The sequence below is a fragment of the Tachypleus tridentatus genome, chromosome 3 (genome assembly GCF_004210375.1).
Source record: "Tachypleus tridentatus isolate NWPU-2018 chromosome 3, ASM421037v1, whole genome shotgun sequence".
NCBI lineage: Eukaryota > Metazoa > Arthropoda > Merostomata > Xiphosura > Limulidae > Tachypleus > Tachypleus tridentatus.
In genome coordinates, this window is record NC_134827.1 from 49246486 (window position 1) to 49264899 (window position 18414).

The 18414-nt window shown below is 34.5% G+C and overlaps 11 non-coding genes across 11 annotated transcripts; all 11 read left to right on the plus strand.

Annotated features, from left to right (window-relative positions):
- Window positions 1-1088: 1088 nt before the first annotated feature.
- LOC143247982 (U2 spliceosomal RNA) lies at window positions 1089-1277 on the plus strand. The gene has a single exon (XR_013026772.1). It is a non-coding gene; the product is annotated as a U2 spliceosomal RNA (small nuclear RNA).
- A 1466-nt stretch (window positions 1278-2743) lies between these two features.
- LOC143247980 (U2 spliceosomal RNA) lies at window positions 2744-2931 on the plus strand. The gene has a single exon (XR_013026770.1). It is a non-coding gene; the product is annotated as a U2 spliceosomal RNA (small nuclear RNA).
- A 1462-nt stretch (window positions 2932-4393) lies between these two features.
- LOC143247981 (U2 spliceosomal RNA) lies at window positions 4394-4581 on the plus strand. The gene has a single exon (XR_013026771.1). It is a non-coding gene; the product is annotated as a U2 spliceosomal RNA (small nuclear RNA).
- Window positions 4582-6045: 1464 nt separating this feature from the next.
- LOC143247977 (U2 spliceosomal RNA) lies at window positions 6046-6234 on the plus strand. The gene has a single exon (XR_013026767.1). It is a non-coding gene; the product is annotated as a U2 spliceosomal RNA (small nuclear RNA).
- A 1465-nt stretch (window positions 6235-7699) lies between these two features.
- On the plus strand, window positions 7700-7888 carry LOC143247983 (U2 spliceosomal RNA). Its single transcript, XR_013026773.1, has one exon. It is a non-coding gene; the product is annotated as a U2 spliceosomal RNA (small nuclear RNA).
- Window positions 7889-9355: 1467 nt separating this feature from the next.
- LOC143247972 (U2 spliceosomal RNA) lies at window positions 9356-9544 on the plus strand. The gene has a single exon (XR_013026763.1). It is a non-coding gene; the product is annotated as a U2 spliceosomal RNA (small nuclear RNA).
- Window positions 9545-11009: 1465 nt separating this feature from the next.
- LOC143247978 (U2 spliceosomal RNA) lies at window positions 11010-11198 on the plus strand. Its single transcript, XR_013026768.1, has one exon. It is a non-coding gene; the product is annotated as a U2 spliceosomal RNA (small nuclear RNA).
- A 1469-nt stretch (window positions 11199-12667) lies between these two features.
- Window positions 12668-12857, plus strand: LOC143247976 (U2 spliceosomal RNA). The gene has a single exon (XR_013026766.1). It is a non-coding gene; the product is annotated as a U2 spliceosomal RNA (small nuclear RNA).
- Window positions 12858-14325: 1468 nt separating this feature from the next.
- Window positions 14326-14516, plus strand: LOC143247964 (U2 spliceosomal RNA). Its single transcript, XR_013026755.1, has one exon. It is a non-coding gene; the product is annotated as a U2 spliceosomal RNA (small nuclear RNA).
- Window positions 14517-15980: 1464 nt separating this feature from the next.
- Window positions 15981-16171, plus strand: LOC143247968 (U2 spliceosomal RNA). The gene has a single exon (XR_013026759.1). It is a non-coding gene; the product is annotated as a U2 spliceosomal RNA (small nuclear RNA).
- Window positions 16172-17639: 1468 nt separating this feature from the next.
- On the plus strand, window positions 17640-17831 carry LOC143247963 (U2 spliceosomal RNA). The gene has a single exon (XR_013026754.1). It is a non-coding gene; the product is annotated as a U2 spliceosomal RNA (small nuclear RNA).
- The last annotated feature ends 583 nt before the right edge of the window (window positions 17832-18414 follow it).

The following is an 18414-nucleotide window of genomic DNA, read 5'->3' on the forward strand; positions in this document are numbered from 1 at the left end:
ATTACAACAAAATAGAACACTGCATGCGCCAAAAGAAAAAAAAACAAAAAGTACCATCACATCTGATTTGAAGTTGCGCATCAGACTTCAAGCAACAAGTTGTCAGTCCCACAATATTACAAGAAATATACCTTACTTCTGAATGGTTGGTGGTATTATTTTGAAGGGTCAAATCTGTGTTTTATCTCATGTTGTGACTATATATTAAGTGGGTTCACCTTTGGTCACATCCTTATGTAGTGTTTTATGAGGTTTTGACGTGTCAGAAAATGTATCTGTGACTTGTTAGCGATAAATTTCATTAAGAAACAAACAGCAAACATTCCACTTGTTTTGAAATATTATAGGAAAACAATTGAAATGTACATATAAATGTTCATTACCCGTTGATTTTCCAGAACTTTCAATAATTAAAGTCATACGGGCTGGTTCAATCACTTTAGAACAAAATTGACAAGTGAAATTATTCTCTATTCTGTTATGACAAGAAAATATGTGCTAATGTCATTTCCAAAATCGCTACTATACGCTCTTTAGAGGTGAACTCACATTCACAAAATTCAGATCTATATTTTCAACGCGTATTTATAACCCGAGAGAGTTATACCTCGATTTAGTATTTGGTAACGCTGCACAGACCAACTATTTATAGCAAATATTAGTTAAGCCGTTTAACTTGTACCCTTATTAAGCGCCACTTTTGTCATTTAAAGCAGTGAAATATACATTTTAGAAGTAAAATCAAGGTTTAGATGCAAAATGAAAACGATTTTCGCTAAATATTTACTTTGACAACGTCTTTCTCCGCTAGTGACAGGCTGTTCAAGTAAACTGAACAGCCCATGAAAAGTTGGGAATGAGAGTCGTTGTTCATATTTTCTAAAATGTGTTTTATTATTTAATTTCTGTTTCTTAGGAACAAAACGAAAAAAAAGACAACTATGTGAAAATTTATCTTTGTTCTAAATCCTAAAGGACCTACACGATCGATAGTCTTTGTATGAATGACGTGCGAGTAAACTACATTTACGCCATTGCAATAGAAAGGTAAAAGCTATATATAAGTATTTGTCGAAGGTATAAGTAGTATCGCTTCTCGGCCTTTGGCTAAGATCAAAGTGTAGTATCTGTTCTTATCAGCTTAATATCTGATACGGTTCCCATTGGGGACCATGATATTAAACTTATTTTTGTAAGGCGGCGGGGTGCTTGAGCTTGCTCCACTCCTGCCACGGGTTGGCCCAGTATTGCAGTATTTCTGGATCGGCCCACTCTCTACATGATTCTAACAATAGTTTATTACGAAGTGGAAATGTACGACAAATTATTACGAGTCGCTTTCTTTTGTTCTCTTTACCAACTTGATTACCGTGACGATATATCGTAATGTTTTTAATCTTTCGCGTTTAACGTCAACGCTTTCTTTTCCTCGCTTAAACGATGTGGTTGCGTCGAGAGTGTTCTGAAAACAATACGCCAAGAACAGGGTTGAATCATTTTAGGAAACGACACAAAATTGAATGGAAATACAAGTAGTATGTTTGTATTGATTTTGTTGCTTTGACGAACAAACTGCTTCCGTAAATTGTTATTACATATTTATTCCACAACTACAAGAAACTACAGGTTTGTTACAATGAGTAAGTTAACTTACAATTACAACAAAATAGAACACTGCATGCGCCAAAAGAAAAAAAAAACAAAAAGTACCATCACATCTGATTTGAAGTTGCGCATCAGACTTCAAGCAACAAGTTGTCAGTCCCACAATATTACAAGAAATATACCTTACTTCTGAATGGTTGGTGGTATTATTTTGAAGGGTCAAATCTGTGTTTTATCTCATGTTGTGACTATATATTAAGTGGGTTCACCTTTGGTCACATCCTTATGTAGTGTTTTATGAGGTTTTGACGTGTCAGAAAATGTATCTGTGACTTGTTAGCGATAAATTTCATTAAGAAACAAACAGCAAACATTCCACTTGTTTTGAAATATTATAGGAAAACAATTGAAATGTACATATAAATGTTCATTACCCGTTGATTTTCCAGAACTTTCAATAATTAAAGTCATACGGGCTGGTTCAATCACTTTAGAACAAAATTGACAAGTGAAATTATTCTCTATTCTGTTATGACAAGAAAATATGTGCTAATGTCATTTCCAAAATCGCTACTATACGCTCTTTAGAGGTGAACTCACATTCACAAAATTCAGATCTATATTTTCAACGCGTATTTATAACCCGAGAGAGTTATACCTCGATTTAGTATTTGGTAACGCTGCACAGACCAACTATTTATAGCAAATATTAGTTAAGCCGTTTAACTTGTACCCTTATTAAGCGCCACTTTTGTCATTTAAAGCAGTGAAATATACATTTTAGAAGTAAAATCAAGGTTTAGATGCAAAATGAAAACGATTTTCGCTAAATATTTACTTTGACAACGTCTTTCTCCGCTAGTGACAGGCTGTTCAAGTAAACTGAACAGCCCATGAAAAGTTGGGAATGAGAGTCGTTGTTCATATTTTCTAAAATGTGTTTTATTATTTAATTTCTGTTTCTTAGGAACAAAACGAAAAAAAGACAAATATGTGAAAATTTATCTTTGTTCTAAATCCTAAAGGACCTACACGATCGATAGTCTTTGTATGAATGACGTGCGAGTAAACTACATTTACGCCATTGCAATAGAAAGGTAAAAGCTATATATAAGTATTTGTCGAAGGTATAAGTAGTATCGCTTCTCGGCCTTTGGCTAAGATCAAAGTGTAGTATCTGTTCTTATCAGCTTAATATCTGATACGGTTCCCATTGGGGACCATGATATTAAACTTATTTTTGTAAGGCGGCGGGTGCTTGAGCTTGCTCCACTCCTGCCACGGGTTGGCCCAGTATTGCAGTATTTCTGGATCGGCCCACTCTCTACATGATTCTAACAATAGTTTATTACGAAGTGGAAATGTACGACAAATTATTACGAGTCGCTTTCTTTTGTTCTCTTTACCAACTTGATTACCGTGACGATATATCGTAATGTTTTAATCTTTCGCGTTTAACGTCAACGCTTTCTTTTCCTCGCTTAAACGATGTGGTTGCGTCGAGAGTGTTCTGAAAACAATACGCCAAGAACAGGGTTGAATCATTTTAGGAAACGACAAAATTGAATGGAAATACAAGTAGTATGTTTGTATTGATTTTGTTGCTTTGACGAACAAACTGCTTCCGTAAATTCGTTATTACATATTTATTCCACAACTACAAGAAACTACAGGTTTGTTACAATGAGTAAGTTAACTTACAATTACAACAAAATAGAACACTGCATGCGCCAAAAAAAAAAAAAAAAAAAGTACCATCACATCTGATTTGAAGTTGCGCATCAGACTTCAAGCAACAAGTTGTCAGTCCCACAATATTACAAGAAATATACCTTACTTCTGAATGGTTGGTGGTATTATTTTGAAGGGTCAAATCTGTGTTTTATCTCATGTTGTGACTATATATTAAGTGGGTTCACCTTTGGTCACATCCTTATGTAGTGTTTTATGAGGTTTTGACGTGTCAGAAAATGTATCTGTGACTTGTTAGCGATAAATTTCATTAAGAAACAAACAGCAAACATTCCACTTGTTTTGAAATATTATAGGAAAACAATTGAAATGTACATATAAATGTTCATTACCCGTTGATTTTCCAGAACTTTCAATAATTAAAGTCATACGGGCTGGTTCAATCACTTTAGAACAAAATTGACAAGTGAAATTATTCTCTATTCTGTTATGACAAGAAAATATGTGCTAATGTCATTTCCAAAATCGCTACTATACGCTCTTTAGAGGTGAACTCACATTCACAAAATTCAGATCTATATTTTCAACGCGTATTTATAACCCGAGAGAGTTATACCTCGATTTAGTATTTGGTAACGCTGCACAGACCAACTATTTATAGCAAATATTAGTTAAGCCGTTTAACTTGTACCCTTATTAAGCGCCACTTTTGTCATTTAAAGCAGTGAAATATACATTTTAGAAGTAAAATCAAGGTTTAGATGCAAAATGAAAACGATTTTCGCTAAATATTTACTTTGACAACGTCTTTCTCCGCTAGTGACAGGCTGTTCAAGTAAACTGAACAGCCCATGAAAAGTTGGGAATGAGAGTCGTTGTTCATATTTTCTAAAATGTGTTTTATTATTTAATTTCTGTTTCTTAGGAACAAAACGAAAAAAAGACAAATATGTGAAAATTTATCTTTGTTCTAAATCCTAAAGGACCTACACGATCGATAGTCTTTGTATGAATGACGTGCGAGTAAACTACATTTACGCCATTGCAATAGAAAGGTAAAAGCTATATATAAGTATTTGTCGAAGGTATAAGTAGTATCGCTTCTCGGCCTTTGGCTAAGATCAAAGTGTAGTATCTGTTCTTATCAGCTTAATATCTGATACGGTTCCCATTGGGGACCATGATATTAAACTTATTTTTGTAAGGCGGCGGGTGCTTGAGCTTGCTCCACTCCTGCCACGGGTTGGCCCAGTATTGCAGTATTTCTGGATCGGCCCACTCTCTACATGATTCTAACAATAGTTTATTACGAAGTGGAAATGTACGACAAATTATTACGAGTCGCTTTCTTTTGTTCTCTTTACCAACTTGATTACCGTGACGATATATCGTAATGTTTTTAATCTTTCGCGTTTAACGTCAACGCTTTCTTTTCCTCGCTTAAACGATGTGGTTGCGTCGAGAGTGTTCTGAAAACAATACGCCAAGAACAGGGTTGAATCATTTTAGGAAACGACAAAATTGAATGGAAATACAAGTAGTATGTTTGTATTGATTTTGTTGCTTTGACGAACAAACTGCTTCCGTAAATTCGTTATTACATATTTATTCCACAACTACAAGAAACTACAGGTTTGTTACAATGAGTAAGTTAACTTACAATTACAACAAAATAGAACACTGCATGCGCCAAAAAAAAAAAAACAAAAAAGTACCATCACATCTGATTTGAAGTTGCGCATCAGACTTCAAGCAACAAGTTGTCAGTCCCACAATATTACAAGAAATATACCTTACTTCTGAATGGTTGGTGGTATTATTTTGAAGGGTCAAATCTGTGTTTTATCTCATGTTGTGACTATATATTAAGTGGGTTCACCTTTGGTCACATCCTTATGTAGTGTTTTATGAGGTTTTGACGTGTCAGAAAATGTATCTGTGACTTGTTAGCGATAAATTTCATTAAGAAACAAACAGCAAACATTCCACTTGTTTTGAAATATTATAGGAAAACAATTGAAATGTACATATAAATGTTCATTACCCGTTGATTTTCCAGAACTTTCAATAATTAAAGTCATACGGGCTGGTTCAATCACTTTAGAACAAAATTGACAAGTGAAATTATTCTCTATTCTGTTATGACAAGAAAATATGTGCTAATGTCATTTCCAAAATCGCTACTATACGCTCTTTAGAGGTGAACTCACATTCACAAAATTCAGATCTATATTTTCAACGCGTATTTATAACCCGAGAGAGTTATACCTCGATTTAGTATTTGGTAACGCTGCACAGACCAACTATTTATAGCAAATATTAGTTAAGCCGTTTAACTTGTACCCTTATTAAGCGCCACTTTTGTCATTTAAAGCAGTGAAATATACATTTTAGAAGTAAAATCAAGGTTTAGATGCAAAATGAAAACGATTTTCGCTAAATATTTACTTTGACAACGTCTTTCTCCGCTAGTGACAGGCTGTTCAAGTAAACTGAACAGCCCATGAAAAGTTGGGAATGAGAGTCGTTGTTCATATTTTCTAAAATGTGTTTTATTATTTAATTTCTGTTTCTTAGGAACAAAACGAAAAAAAGACAAATATGTGAAAATTTATCTTTGTTCTAAATCCTAAAGGACCTACACGATCGATAGTCTTTGTATGAATGACGTGCGAGTAAACTACATTTACGCCATTGCAATAGAAAGGTAAAAGCTATATATAAGTATTTGTCGAAGGTATAAGTAGTATCGCTTCTCGGCCTTTGGCTAAGATCAAAGTGTAGTATCTGTTCTTATCAGCTTAATATCTGATACGGTTCCCATTGGGGACCATGATATTAAACTTATTTTTGTAAGGCGGCGGGTGCTTTGAGCTTGCTCCACTCCTGCCACGGGTTGGCCCAGTATTGCAGTATTTCTGGATCGGCCCACTCTCTACATGATTCTAACAATAGTTTATTACGAAGTGGAAATGTACGACAAATTATTACGAGTCGCTTTCTTTTGTTCTCTTTACCAACTTGATTACCGTGACGATATATCGTAATGTTTTTAATCTTTCGCGTTTAACGTCAACGCTTTCTTTTTCTCGCTTAAACGATGTGGTTGCGTCGAGAGTGTTCTGAAAACAATACGCCAAGAACAGGGTTGAATCATTTTAGGAAACGACAAAATTGAATGGAAATACAAGTAGTATGTTTGTATTGATTTTGTTGCTTTGACGAACAAACTGCTTCCGTAAATTCGTTATTACATATTTATTCCACAACTACAAGAAACTACAGGTTTGTTACAATGAGTAAGTTAACTTACAATTACAACAAAATAGAACACTGCATGCGCCAAAAAAAAAAAAAAAAAAAGTACCATCACATCTGATTTGAAGTTGCGCATCAGACTTCAAGCAACAAGTTGTCAGTCCCACAATATTACAAGAAATATACCTTACTTCTGAATGGTTGGTGGTATTATTTTGAAGGGTCAAATCTGTGTTTTATCTCATGTTGTGACTATATATTAAGTGGGTTCACCTTTGGTCACATCCTTATGTAGTGTTTTATGAGGTTTTGACGTGTCAGAAAATGTATCTGTGACTTGTTAGCGATAAATTTCATTAAGAAACAAACAGCAAACATTCCACTTGTTTTGAAATATTATAGGAAAACAATTGAAATGTACATATAAATGTTCATTACCCGTTGATTTTCCAGAACTTTCAATAATTAAAGTCATACGGGCTGGTTCAATCACTTTAGAACAAAATTGACAAGTGAAATTATTCTCTATTCTGTTATGACAAGAAAATATGTGCTAATGTCATTTCCAAAATCGCTACTATACGCTCTTTAGAGGTGAACTCACATTCACAAAATTCAGATCTATATTTTCAACGCGTATTTATAACCCGAGAGAGTTATACCTCGATTTAGTATTTGGTAACGCTGCACAGACCAACTATTTATAGCAAATATTAGTTAAGCCGTTTAACTTGTACCCTTATTAAGCGCCACTTTTGTCATTTAAAGCAGTGAAATATACATTTTAGAAGTAAAATCAAGGTTTAGATGCAAAATGAAAACGATTTTCGCTAAATATTTACTTTGACAACGTCTTTCTCCGCTAGGTGACAGGCTGTTCAAGTAAACTGAACAGCCCATGAAAAGTTGGGAATGAGAGTCGTTGTTCATATTTTCTAAAATGTGTTTTATTATTTAATTTCTGTTTCTTAGGAACAAAACGAAAAAAAAGACAACTATGTGAAAATTTATCTTTGTTCTAAATCCTAAAGGACCTACACGATCGATAGTCTTTGTATGAATGACGTGCGAGTAAACTACATTTACGCCATTGCAATAGAAAGGTAAAAGCTATATATAAGTATTTGTCGAAGGTATAAGTAGTATCGCTTCTCGGCCTTTGGCTAAGATCAAAGTGTAGTATCTGTTCTTATCAGCTTAATATCTGATACGGTTCCCATTGGGGACCATGATATTAAACTTATTTTTGTAAGGCGGCGGGGTGCTTGAGCTTGCTCCACTCCTGCCACGGGTTGGCCCAGTATTGCAGTATTTCTGGATCGGCCCACTCTCTACATGATTCTAACAATAGTTTATTACGAAGTGGAAATGTACGACAAATTATTACGAGTCGCTTTCTTTTGTTCTCTTTACCAACTTGATTACCGTGACGATATATCGTAATGTTTTTAATCTTTCGCGTTTAACGTCAACGCTTTCTTTTCCTCGCTTAAACGATGTGGTTGCGTCGAGAGTGTTCTGAAAACAATACGCCAAGAACAGGGTTGAATCATTTTAGGAAACGACAAAATTGAATGGAAATACAAGTAGTATGTTTGTATTGATTTTGTTGCTTTGACGAACAAACTGCTTCCGTAAATTCGTTATTACATATTTATTCCACAACTACAAGAAACTACAGGTTTGTTACAATGAGTAAGTTAACTTACAATTACAACAAAATAGAACACTGCATGCGCCAAAAAAAAAAAAAAACAAAAAAGTACCATCACATCTGATTTGAAGTTGCGCATCAGACTTCAAGCAACAAGTTGTCAGTCCCACAATATTACAAGAAATATACCTTACTTCTGAATGGTTGGTGGTATTATTTTGAAGGGTCAAATCTGTGTTTTATCTCATGTTGTGACTATATATTAAGTGGGTTCACCTTTGGTCACATCCTTATGTAGTGTTTTATGAGGTTTTGACGTGTCAGAAAATGTATCTGTGACTTGTTAGCGATAAATTTCATTAAGAAACAAACAGCAAACATTCCACTTGTTTTGAAATATTATAGGAAAACAATTGAAATGTACATATAAATGTTCATTACCCGTTGATTTTCCAGAACTTTCAATAATTAAAGTCATACGGGCTGGTTCAATCACTTTAGAACAAAATTGACAAGTGAAATTATTCTCTATTCTGTTATGACAAGAAAATATGTGCTAATGTCATTTCCAAAATCGCTACTATACGCTCTTTAGAGGTGAACTCACATTCACAAAATTCAGATCTATATTTTCAACGCGTATTTATAACCCGAGAGAGTTATACCTCGATTTAGTATTTGGTAACGCTGCACAGACCAACTATTTATAGCAAATATTAGTTAAGCCGTTTAACTTGTACCCTTATTAAGCGCCACTTTTGTCATTTAAAGCAGTGAAATATACATTTTAGAAGTAAAATCAAGGTTTAGATGCAAAATGAAAACGATTTTCGCTAAATATTTACTTTGACAACGTCTTTCTCCGCTAGGTGACAGGCTGTTCAAGTAAACTGAACAGCCCATGAAAAGTTGGGAATGAGAGTCGTTGTTCATATTTTCTAAAATGTGTTTTATTATTTAATTTCTGTTTCTTAGGAACAAAACGAAAAAAAGACAAATATGTGAAAATTTATCTTTGTTCTAAATCCTAAAGGACCTACACGATCGATAGTCTTTGTATGAATGACGTGCGAGTAAACTACATTTACGCCATTGCAATAGAAAGGTAAAAGCTATATATAAGTATTTGTCGAAGGTATAAGTAGTATCGCTTCTCGGCCTTTGGCTAAGATCAAAGTGTAGTATCTGTTCTTATCAGCTTAATATCTGATACGGTTCCCATTGGGGACCATGATATTAAACTTATTTTTGTAAGGCGGCGGGTGCTTGAGCTTGCTCCACTCCTGCCACGGGTTGGCCCAGTATTGCAGTATTTCTGGGATCGGCCCACTCTCTACATGATTCTAACAATAGTTTATTACGAAGTGGAAATGTACGACAAATTATTACGAGTCGCTTTCTTTTGTTCTCTTTACCAACTTGATTACCGTGACGATATATCGTAATGTTTTTAATCTTTCGCGTTTAACGTCAACGCTTTCTTTTCCTCGCTTAAACGATGTGGTTGCGTCGAGAGTGTTCTGAAAACAATACGCCAAGAACAGGGTTGAATCATTTTAGGAAACGACAAAATTGAATGGAAATACAAGTAGTATGTTTGTATTGATTTTGTTGCTTTGACGAACAAACTGCTTCCGTAAATTCGTTATTACATATTTATTCCACAACTACAAGAAACTACAGGTTTGTTACAATGAGTAAGTTAACTTACAATTACAACAAAATAGAACACTGCATGCGCCAAAAGAAAAAAAAACAAAAAGTACCATCACATCTGATTTGAAGTTGCGCATCAGACTTCAAGCAACAAGTTGTCAGTCCCACAATATTACAAGAAATATACCTTACTTCTGAATGGTTGGTGGTATTATTTTGAAGGGTCAAATCTGTGTTTTATCTCATGTTGTGACTATATATTAAGTGGGTTCACCTTTGGTCACATCCTTATGTAGTGTTTTATGAGGTTTTGACGTGTCAGAAAATGTATCTGTGACTTGTTAGCGATAAATTTCATTAAGAAACAAACAGCAAACATTCCACTTGTTTTGAAATATTATAGGAAAACAATTGAAATGTACATATAAATGTTCATTACCCGTTGATTTTCCAGAACTTTCAATAATTAAAGTCATACGGGCTGGTTCAATCACTTTAGAACAAAATTGACAAGTGAAATTATTCTCTATTCTGTTATGACAAGAAAATATGTGCTAATGTCATTTCCAAAATCGCTACTATACGCTCTTTAGAGGTGAACTCACATTCACAAAATTCAGATCTATATTTTCAACGCGTATTTATAACCCGAGAGAGTTATACCTCGATTTAGTATTTGGTAACGCTGCACAGACCAACTATTTATAGCAAATATTAGTTAAGCCGTTTAACTTGTACCCTTATTAAGCGCCACTTTTGTCATTTAAAGCAGTGAAATATACATTTTAGAAGTAAAATCAAGGTTTAGATGCAAAATGAAAACGATTTTCGCTAAATATTTACTTTGACAACGTCTTTCTCCGCTAGTGACAGGCTGTTCAAGTAAACTGAACAGCCCATGAAAAGTTGGGAATGAGAGTCGTTGTTCATATTTTCTAAAATGTGTTTTATTATTTAATTTCTGTTTCTTAGGAACAAAACGAAAAAAAAGACAACTATGTGAAAATTTATCTTTGTTCTAAATCCTAAAGGACCTACACGATCGATAGTCTTTGTATGAATGACGTGCGAGTAAACTACATTTACGCCATTGCAATAGAAAGGTAAAAGCTATATATAAGTATTTGTCGAAGGTATAAGTAGTATCGCTTCTCGGCCTTTGGCTAAGATCAAAGTGTAGTATCTGTTCTTATCAGCTTAATATCTGATACGGTTCCCATTGGGGACCATGATATTAAACTTATTTTTGTAAGGCGGCGGGTGCTTTGAGCTTGCTCCACTCCTGCCACGGGTTGGCCCAGTATTGCAGTATTTCTGGATCGGCCCACTCTCTACATGATTCTAACAATAGTTTATTACGAAGTGGAAATGTACGACAAATTATTACGAGTCGCTTTCTTTTGTTCTCTTTACCAACTTGATTACCGTGACGATATATCGTAATGTTTTTAATCTTTCGCGTTTAACGTCAACGCTTTCTTTTCCTCGCTTAAACGATGTGGTTGCGTCGAGAGTGTTCTGAAAAACAATACGCCAAGAACAGGGTTGAATCATTTTAGGAAACGACAAAAATTGAATGGAAATACAAGTAGTATGTTTGTATTGATTTTTGTTGCTTTGACGAACAAACTGCTTCCGTAAATTCGTTATTACATATTTATTCCACAACTACAAGAAACTACAGGTTTGTTACAATGAGTAAGTTAACTTACAATTACAACAAAATAGAACACTGCATGCGCCAAAAGAAAAAAAAAAACAAAAGTACCATCACATCTGATTTGAAGTTGCGCATCAGACTTCAAGCAACAAGTTGTCAGTCCCACAATATTACAAGAAATATACCTTACTTCTGAATGGTTGGTGGTATTATTTTGAAGGGTCAAATCTGTGTTTTATCTCATGTTGTGACTATATATTAAGTGGGTTCACCTTTGGTCACATCCTTATGTAGTGTTTTATGAGGTTTTGACGTGTCAGAAAATGTATCTGTGACTTGTTAGCGATAAATTTCATTAAGAAACAAACAGCAAACATTCCACTTGTTTTGAAATATTATAGGAAAACAATTGAAATGTACATATAAATGTTCATTACCCGTTGATTTTCCAGAACTTTCAATAATTAAAGTCATACGGGCTGGTTCAATCACTTTAGAACAAAATTGACAAGTGAAATTATTCTCTATTCTGTTATGACAAGAAAATATGTGCTAATGTCATTTCCAAAATCGCTACTATACGCTCTTTAGAGGTGAACTCACATTCACAAAATTCAGATCTATATTTTCAACGCGTATTTATAACCCGAGAGAGTTATACCTCGATTTAGTATTTGGTAACGCTGCACAGACCAACTATTTATAGCAAATATTAGTTAAGCCGTTTAACTTGTACCCTTATTAAGCGCCACTTTTGTCATTTAAAGCAGTGAAATATACATTTTAGAAGTAAAATCAAGGTTTAGATGCAAAATGAAAACGATTTTCGCTAAATATTTACTTTGACAACGTCTTTCTCCGCTAGTGACAGGCTGTTCAAGTAAACTGAACAGCCCATGAAAAGTTGGGAATGAGAGTCGTTGTTCATATTTTCTAAAATGTGTTTTATTATTTAATTTCTGTTTCTTAGGAACAAAACGAAAAAAAAGACAACTATGTGAAAATTTATCTTTGTTCTAAATCCTAAAGGACCTACACGATCGATAGTCTTTGTATGAATGACGTGCGAGTAAACTACATTTACGCCATTGCAATAGAAAGGTAAAAGCTATATATAAGTATTTGTCGAAGGTATAAGTAGTATCGCTTCTCGGCCTTTGGCTAAGATCAAAGTGTAGTATCTGTTCTTATCAGCTTAATATCTGATACGGTTCCCATTGGGGACCATGATATTAAACTTATTTTTGTAAGGCGGCGGGGTGCTTGAGCTTGCTCCACTCCTGCCACGGGTTGGCCCAGTATTGCAGTATTTCTGGGATCGGCCCACTCTCTACATGATTCTAACAATAGTTTATTACGAAGTGGAAATGTACGACAAATTATTACGAGTCGCTTTCTTTTGTTCTCTTTACCAACTTGATTACCGTGACGATATATCGTAATGTTTTTAATCTTTCGCGTTTAACGTCAACGCTTTCTTTTCCTCGCTTTACGATGTGGTTGCGTCGAGAGTGTTCTGAAAAACAATACGCCAAGAACAGGGTTGAATCATTTTAGGAAACGACAAAAATTGAATGGAAATACAAGTAGTATGTTTGTATTGATTTTTGTTGCTTTGACGAACAAACTGCTTCCGTAAATTCTGTTATTACATATTTATTCCACAACTACAAGAAACTACAGGTTTGTTACAATGAGTAAGTTAACTTACAATTACAACAAAATAGAACACTGCATGCGCCAAAAGAAAAAAAAACAAAAAGTACCATCACATCTGATTTGAAGTTGCGCATCAGACTTCAAGCAACAAGTTGTCAGTCCCACAATATTACAAGAAATATACCTTACTTCTGAATGGTTGGTGGTATTATTTTGAAGGGTCAAATCTGTGTTTTATCTCATGTTGTGACTATATATTAAGTGGGTTCACCTTTGGTCACATCCTTATGTAGTGTTTTATGAGGTTTTGACGTGTCAGAAAATGTATCTGTGACTTGTTAGCGATAAATTTCATTAAGAAACAAACAGCAAACATTCCACTTGTTTTGAAATATTATAGGAAAACAATTGAAATGTACATATAAATGTTCATTACCCGTTGATTTTCCAGAACTTTCAATAATTAAAGTCATACGGGCTGGTTCAATCACTTTAGAACAAAATTGACAAGTGAAATTATTCTCTATTCTGTTATGACAAGAAAATATGTGCTAATGTCATTTCCAAAATCGCTACTATACGCTCTTTAGAGGTGAACTCACATTCACAAAATTCAGATCTATATTTTCAACGCGTATTTATAACCCGAGAGAGTTATACCTCGATTTAGTATTTGGTAACGCTGCACAGACCAACTATTTATAGCAAATATTAGTTAAGCCGTTTAACTTGTACCCTTATTAAGCGCCACTTTTGTCATTTAAAGCAGTGAAATATACATTTTAGAAGTAAAATCAAGGTTTAGATGCAAAATGAAAACGATTTTCGCTAAATATTTACTTTGACAACGTCTTTCTCCGCTAGTGACAGGCTGTTCAAGTAAACTGAACAGCCCATGAAAAGTTGGGAATGAGAGTCGTTGTTCATATTTTCTAAAATGTGTTTTATTATTTAATTTCTGTTTCTTAGGAACAAAACGAAAAAAAAGACAACTATGTGAAAATTTATCTTTGTTCTAAATCCTAAAGGACCTACACGATCGATAGTCTTTGTATGAATGACGTGCGAGTAAACTACATTTACGCCATTGCAATAGAAAGGTAAAAGCTATATATAAGTATTTGTCGAAGGTATAAGTAGTATCGCTTCTCGGCCTTTGGCTAAGATCAAAGTGTAGTATCTGTTCTTATCAGCTTAATATCTGATACGGTTCCCATTGGGGACCATGATATTAAACTTATTTTTGTAAGGCGGCGGGGTGCTTGGAGCTTGCTCCACTCCTGCCACGGGTTGGCCCAGTATTGCAGTATTTCTGGGATCGGCCCACTCTCTACATGATTCTAACAATAGTTTATTACGAAGTGGAAATGTACGACAAATTATTACGAGTCGCTTTCTTTTGTTCTCTTTACCAACTTGATTACCGTGACGATATATCGTAATGTTTTAATCTTTCGCGTTTAACGTCAACGCTTTCTTTTCCTCGCTTAAACGATGTGGTTGCGTCGAGAGTGTTCTGAAAACAATACGCCAAGAACAGGGTTGAATCATTTTAGGAAACGACAAAATTGAATGGAAATACAAGTAGTATGTTTGTATTGATTTTGTTGCTTTGACGAACAAACTGCTTCCGTAAATTCGTTATTACATATTTATTCCACAACTACAAGAAACTACAGGTTTGTTACAATGAGTAAGTTAACTTACAATTACAACAAAATAGAACACTGCATGCGCCAAAAAAAAAAAAAAAAAAAGTACCATCACATCTGATTTGAAGTTGCGCATCAGACTTCAAGCAACAAGTTGTCAGTCCCACAATATTACAAGAAATATACCTTACTTCTGAATGGTTGGTGGTATTATTTTGAAGGGTCAAATCTGTGTTTTATCTCATGTTGTGACTATATATTAAGTGGGTTCACCTTTGGTCACATCCTTATGTAGTGTTTTATGAGGTTTTGACGTGTCAGAAAATGTATCTGTGACTTGTTAGCGATAAATTTCATTAAGAAACAAACAGCAAACATTCCACTTGTTTTGAAATATTATAGGAAAACAATTGAAATGTACATATAAATGTTCATTACCCGTTGATTTTCCAGAACTTTCAATAATTAAAGTCATACGGGCTGGTTCAATCACTTTAGAACAAAATTGACAAGTGAAATTATTCTCTATTCTGTTATGACAAGAAAATATGTGCTAATGTCATTTCCAAAATCGCTACTATACGCTCTTTAGAGGTGAACTCACATTCACAAAATTCAGATCTATATTTTCAACGCGTATTTATAACCCGAGAGAGTTATACCTCGATTTAGTATTTGGTAACGCTGCACAGACCAACTATTTATAGCAAATATTAGTTAAGCCGTTTAACTTGTACCCTTATTAAGCGCCACTTTTGTCATTTAAAGCAGTGAAATATACATTTTAGAAGTAAAATCAAGGTTTAGATGCAAAATGAAAACGATTTTCGCTAAATATTTACTTTTGACAACGTCTTTCTCCGCTAGTGACAGGCTGTTCAAGTAAACTGAACAGCCCATGAAAAGTTGGGAATGAGAGTCGTTGTTCATATTTTCTAAAATGTGTTTTATTATTTAATTTCTGTTTCTTAGGAACAAAACGAAAAAAAAGACAACTATGTGAAAATTTATCTTTGTTCTAAATCCTAAAGGACCTACACGATCGATAGTCTTTGTATGAATGACGTGCGAGTAAACTACATTTACGCCATTGCAATAGAAAGGTAAAAGCTATATATAAGTATTTGTCGAAGGTATAAGTAGTATCGCTTCTCGGCCTTTTGGCTAAGATCAAAGTGTAGTATCTGTTCTTATCAGCTTAATATCTGATACGGTTCCCATTGGGGACCATGATATTAAACTTATTTTTGTAAGGCGGCGGGGTGCTTGAGCTTGCTCCACTCCTGCCACGGGTTGGCCCAGTATTGCAGTATTTCTGGGATCGGCCCACTCTCTACATGATTCTAACAATAGTTTATTACGAAGTGGAAATGTACGACAAATTATTACGAGTCGCTTTCTTTTGTTCTCTTTACCAACTTGATTACCGTGACGATATATCGTAATGTTTTTAATCTTTCGCGTTTAACGTCAACGCTTTCTTTTCCTCGCTTAAACGATGTGGTTGCGTCGAGAGTGTTCTGAAAAACAATACGCCAAGAACAGGGTTGAATCATTTTAGGAAACGACAAAAATTGAATGGAAATACAAGTAGTATGTTTGTATTGATTTTTGTTGCTTTGACGAACAAACTGCTTCCGTAAATTCGTTATTACATATTTATTCCACAACTACAAGAAACTACAGGCTTGTTACAATGAGTAAGTTAACTTACAATTACAACAAAATAGAACACTGCATGCGCCAAAAAAAAAAAAACAAAAGTACCATCACATCTGATTTGAAGTTGCGCATCAGACTTCAAGCAACAAGTTGTCAGTCCCACAATATTACAAGAAATATACCTTACTTCTGAATGGTTGGTGGTATTATTTTGAAGGGTCAAATCTGTGTTTTATCTCATGTTGTGACTATATATTAAGTGGGTTCACCTTTGGTCACATCCTTATGTAGTGTTTTATGAGGTTTTGACGTGTCAGAAAATGTATCTGTGACTTGTTAGCGATAAATTTCATTAAGAAACAAACAGCAAACATTCCACTTGTTTTGAAATATTATAGGAAAACAATTGAAATGTACATATAAATGTTCATTACCCGTTGATTTTCCAGAACTTTCAATAATTAAAGTCATACGGGCTGGTTCAATCACTTTAGAACAAAATTGACAAGTGAAATTATTCTCTATTCTGTTATGACAAGAAAATATGTGCTAATGTCATTTCCAAAATCGCTACTATACGCTCTTTAGAGGTGAACTCACATTCACAAAATTCAGATCTATATTTTCAACGCGTATTTATAACCCGAGAGAGTTATACCTCGATTTAGTATTTGGTAACGCTGCACAGACCAACTATTTATAGCAAATATTAGTTAAGCCGTTTAACTTGTACCCTTATTAAGCGCCACTTTTGTCATTTAAAGCAGTGAAATATACATTTTAGAAGTAAAATCAAGGTTTAGATGCAAAATGAAAACGATTTTCGCTAAATATTTACTTTTGACAACGTCTTTCTCCGCTAGGTGACAGGCTGTTCAAGTAAACTGAACAGCCCATGAAAAGTTGGGAATGAGAGTCGTTGTTCATATTTTCTAAAATGTGTTTTATTATTTAATTTCTGTTTCTTAGGAACAAAACGAAAAAAAAGACAACTATGTGAAAATTTATCTTTGTTCTAAATCCTAAAGGACCTACACGATCGATAGTCTTTGTATGAATGACGTGCGAGTAAACTACATTTACGCCATTGCAATAGAAAGGTAAAAGCTATATATAAGTATTTGTCGAAGGTATAAGTAGTATCGCTTCTCGGCCTTTTGGCTAAGATCAAAGTGTAGTATCTGTTCTTATCAGCTTAATATCTGATACGGTTCCCATTGGGGACCATGATATTAAACTTATTTTTGTAAGGCGGCGGGGTGCTTGGAGCTTGCTCCACTCCTGCCACGGGTTGGCCCAGTATTGCAGTATTTCTGGGATCGGCCCACTCTCTACATGATTCTAACAATAGTTTATTACGAAGTGGAAATGTACGACAAATTATTACGAGTCGCTTTCTTTTGTTCTCTTTACCAACTTGATTACCGTGACGATATATCGTAATGTTTTTAATCTTTCGCGTTTAACGTCAACGCTTTCTTTTCCTCGCTTAAACGATGTGGTTGCGTCGAGAGTGTTCTGAAAAACAATACGCCAAGAACAGGGTTGAATCATTTTAGGAAACGACAAAAATTGAATGGAAATACAAGTAGTATGTTTGTATTGATTTTTGTTGCTTTGACGAACAAACTGCTTCCGTAAATTCGTTATTACATATTTATTCCACAACTACAAGAAACTACAGGTTTGTTACAATGAGTAAGTTAACTTACAATTACAACAAAATAGAACACTGCATGCGCCAAAAAAAAAAAAAAAAAGTACCATCACATCTGATTTGAAGTTGCGCATCAGACTTCAAGCAACAAGTTGTCAGTCCCACAATATTACAAGAAATATACCTTACTTCTGAATGGTTGGTGGTATTATTTTGAAGGGTCAAATCTGTGTTTTATCTCATGTTGTGACTATATATT